The sequence below is a fragment of the Oncorhynchus tshawytscha genome, linkage group LG07 (genome assembly GCF_018296145.1).
Source record: "Oncorhynchus tshawytscha isolate Ot180627B linkage group LG07, Otsh_v2.0, whole genome shotgun sequence".
Taxonomy (NCBI): Eukaryota; Metazoa; Chordata; class Actinopteri; order Salmoniformes; family Salmonidae; genus Oncorhynchus; species Oncorhynchus tshawytscha.
In genome coordinates, this window is record NC_056435.1 from 12,893,853 (window position 1) to 12,898,678 (window position 4,826).

The following is a 4,826-nucleotide window of genomic DNA, read 5'->3' on the forward strand; positions in this document are numbered from 1 at the left end:
AACTGCCTGAACCGGATCCTAGCGCCCCCTCTAACACGCATGTTCAACTATAATGTTACGCAATCTCATATATGGCCAGTAGATGACAGTATATACAAAGACATCATACCTCACACAAAAAATGCCATCTGAACGCTGGGTCTCGTCATGGCCAACAGACAGGAACAGGCCAACAGTATGCAGTCAGTCAATATACCAATATCTTAGCAACAGAAAAATAAGATGGACAAGAAAATACATTTGATAATTCCTATCAAAAGGAGTAGAATTTTCAATGCATTACAAATCAAATTATATTTGTCAATAGCATTGTAAACAACAGGTGCAGAAAGACAGTGAAATGTTTACTTTTCGGCCCCTCCCAACAATTCATTGAGAAAGAAATAGAGAAATAATAGAAAAGTAATAGCATGTAATAATAAATGTAATAATAAATAGACAATGAGTAGCAATAACTTGGCTATATACACACGGTACTAAACTCAGCAAAAAGAGAAACGTCCCTTTTTCAGGACCCTGTCTTTCAAAGATAATTCATAAAAATCCAAATAACTTCACAGATCTTCATTGTGAAGGGTTTAAACACGGTTTCCCATGCTTGTTCAATGAACCATAAACAATTCATGAACATGCACCTGTGGAACTGTTGTTAAGACACTAACAGCTTACAGACAGTAGGCAATTAAGGTCACAGTTATGAAAACCAGGGACACTAAAGAGGCCTTTCTACTGACTCTGAAAAACACCAAAAGAAAGATGCCTTAGGCATGCTGCAAGGAGGCAAAAGGAATGCAGATTGTTTCAGTATGATATGTTAGATAAAGGAATAAAGACAGACACCAATGTCAGGTTCAATAGCCTTGTTTGTGTATTGTACAAATCCCTACAACTGGAGTCCCGGGGAACAGTCCGGCTCGTCGATTACCTATCAACTAGACTCCGTAACATCATCCTTTTCAATAGAAAGTGCAAACATAAAGGCACAACATTAAGTTCTTAACAGTCAGGTCATAACAATAGAAAAAGCATTACATTTTCTTTTTTACTTCAGTTATCATCTTCCTTTTTTAATTTAAATATAGATATAGGATATAGAAAATATAAATATAGAAAATATAGATTTTAATTAACCGAGGGCAAGTTAACAGTCCCTTGCTTACAGAGTAAGCCTGTCCGGTGGCTTGCACAGTCGACCCACCCGTGAATAAGTATTGGCTCTGACAGGGGTAGGATTAGGGCCACGAGATGGAGAGCTTGGTGGGGTAGAAGCCTCACCTTCACTTGGCCCATGTCTCAATTCTGCGCCCCTTACCCTTAGGCCTGGACTGTGATCCAGCTCATCTAGGTGAGTGTATGGCGTGTTCTGGTTTGTCTGCTCTGCTACACGCAGATCCACCCGATTGCGACGATAGAGGGAGCCACCAACATCCACCAGGTAAGAACATGGTGCAACTCTCTGCAGGCATGTGCCCAGCCTCCAAAGTCCTGTGTGGTCTCCCGGCAGCGGTTTCATCCTTATCGTTTCACCCATCTCCAGCTCTGGTAGGTCCCGAGCAGTCCGGTCGTAGAAGTACTTAGCGAGCTGCTTTCTGTGACGCAGTTTGTCCGTGACGCCAACCATGACGCAGGGCTCAAGTAGCTTGTTAGCTACGGGGATGGTAGTCTTCAGACGTCTGGACAGAAGGCGTTGTGCTGGGCTGCCGTCCATGTTTTCGGTGGGTGTGTTCCTCCACTGTAAGATCGCTTTCCATGGGTCGTTGCTGTCGCGCAAGGCCCTGCTTAACAGGTTTTTTGCAATCTTGACAGCTGATTCTGTCTTGCCATTTGCTTTTGGGTGTCTTGGAGAGGAGGTCACGTGGTCAAACTCCCATTCTGAGGCGAAACGCTTGAACTGCGCAGTGAATTGTGGGCCATTGTCCGTGATTACCTTGTCAGGCTGACCTTGCCTTACAAACTGCGCTTGCAGCGCTTTATGACCGTCTCTGCAGACAAGTCAGGGAGCAGTTCAATTTCCCAAAAGTCAGAGTAGTGATCAACGATGAGAAGATAGTCCTTTTGTCTGTGGCTGAATAAGTCCATGCTGACGATTTGCCAGGCCCTTGTGGGCAGTTCGTGTGACATCATGGTTTCCTTTTGCTGTTCATGAGCGTACTCGTTGCATGTGGTACAGTTGCTGACAAAGTCTTTAATTTCTGCTTGCATGTTTGGCCAGTATAATGTTTCACGAGCCTGGCGGTAGCATGCATCACCTCCAACGTGACTGGAGTGTATGCGGGTAAGCATCTCTGGACGTAGTGATTTGGGAATAATGACCTTCTGACCTCTGAACAAGACGCCATTTTGCACGCTGATCTCATCTCGAAAGGTCCAGTATTCTCTCACTGTGAAAGGTGTCTCCTCTTTCAGGTATGGCCAACCTGCGAGAGCCATGGACTTCAGTGACTGTAGGTGTTCGTCCTTGTCAGTGTGTTGCCTTATCTGAGCTAGGCGGTGATCTGTGACGTTTAAGTAGTCTGTCTGATTGATCTGTTGAACATCTTGTTGTTCCTGCTGTAGCGAACAGATGGCCTGCCGCTGATAGACAGTGCCTCTGCCTATACATTGTGTTGTTGCCCTGCTCAGTGTGTCGCTGATGTACATCTCTGGTCCTGGCTTGTAAATGACCTTCAGGCTGTAGTTTTGCAGAGTCAGGAGCATGCTTTGAAGCCTCTTGGGCGCGTTGAGGAGAGGTTTACTGAATATGGCAATGAGTGGTTTGTGGTCAGTTTCAGCGATGACCAGGTCTCGCCCATATAAGTAGTGATGGAATCGCTGGCAGGAGAAGACGATGCTGAGGCACTCTTTCTCAATTTGTGCATAGTTTTGTTCGGTGGGGGTGAGCGCTCTCGAGGCAAACGCAACGGGCTGGCCTTCCTGCATAAGGCAGCATCCAAGTCCCCTTTGGCTGGAGTCGCTCTGGATTGTGACAGGCTTCATGACGTCGTAGTAGCGCAACACTGGCATGGATGAAGCCAGAGATTTCATCTCCTGCACTGCGGCCTCGTGCTTGGGTAGCCAGTGCCATGGTGTGTCTTTGTCCAGCAACCGGCGCAGAGGCTCACAGACTGCTGATAGGTGTGGCATGAACTTTGCAAGATAGTTTGCAAAGCCGATGAGACGCTGTACTCCTTTTGCATCAGACGGGTTTGGCATGTCGAGGATCGCTCTGACCTTGTCTGGGTCCGGCTTCAGGCCTTTTGTCGAGAGAATGTGGCCATGGAAGTGGACGTCTTTCAACATTGAACTGCAGCTTCTTTAGGCCAAGGTGAAGCTTAACTGATCGGCAGCGCTCCATCAGTGCCAGGAGCTTCACATCGTGGTCACGTTCTGCTTCTTCGTCTGTGTCACCACAGCCTACGATCAGGACATCATCGGCGATGGGTTCAATGCCCTTGAGCCCAGCCAGTGCTGCTTACGTTGGAATATCTCAGGCGCCACTGAGACACCAAACGGGAGCTTGAGCCAGCGTTTCCGACCCCAGGGGGTCCAGAAGGTAGTCATGAGGCTGCTTTCTTCATCCAGCTTGCATTGAAGGAATGCATCTCGGGCATCCACCAAGGTGAAAATCCTGGCCTTGGGAAGCTTATAGAGGACATCCTCCAGTGTCGGCATGATGTAGTGGGATCGTTTCAGTGCTTGGTTCAGATGCTTTGGGTCGATGCAGACCCTCAGCTTCTCTGTTTTTTTCACTATGACCATATTGCTGATCCAGACAGTTGGTTCAGTCACAGATGTCATGTGGCCATCGGCCTCATACTTGTCCAGCTGGGCCTTCACAGCCACTTTCATTGCAATGGGCACATTGCGAGGAGCACACTGGACTGGAGTGATGCTCTCATCCACTTCAAAGTGTACCTCCCCAGGCACAGATTCAACGGGCATGTTGAATACATCGTCATATCTGCTGAGTAGTTGTTCTTTGGATAGGGGTGCATGCTGGACATGATCCACAATGTGCAGGTCATTTGGTACAGTGAACTGCATCAGTCCCAGGCGTTCGCATGTAGAGCCTGAGAGGAGAGGATGTTGACTGATTTTTACAATCTCAAACTCCAGCTTGTGTTTGCATCCCCGTATAACACATTCGGTCTCAAAGGTGCCCATAGAGCTCATTAGCTCTCCTGAGTACAGCTTTAGTCTAGTATCGCTGGGCAATAGATGTGTGTCAGGTGCCAGATTGATTTTGTCTTTGTAACTCATTACGTTGCATGTAGCACCAGAATCCAGTTGACATTGTTGTTGCTTGTTGTGTAATTGTAGTGTCACAAACCATTTCTTCCCACTTGAGTGTACAGCCCCAATGGATTCATGCATGTAAATGTCACTTTCACTGTTCAGCTCTGAACATTGAGTGACATCATCAACACAGTGAATCTTGCCCTCACTCACCCTTCTTTTGCTTTTGAGACACACTTTTGCAAAATGATTATTAGTTCCACAAGCTCTGCATGGTTTTCCGTAGGCAGGGCAGTGCTCTTTGCCATGTGTGTGTATATTCCCACAGTATTTACATGCTACGGGGCTCTCTGTGTTCACCGTTCGTGGTGAATTGCTCTGCTTCGATTGGTTTAGGCTGAATGTCTGCCTCGCAACAGCGTGAACAGTATCAACGTCGGAGCGTGGGGTTTCGATTTCCATTGCTCTCATTCTCATGTCAGTGACTTCAGCAGTGCGGCACATTTCGATGGCAGTTACTAATGTTAAGTCTTTCTCTCTCAGTAGACGCCGACGTGTATCTTCATTTGCAATTCCCAGCACTATTTTGTCACAAATCAATTCATCATTCA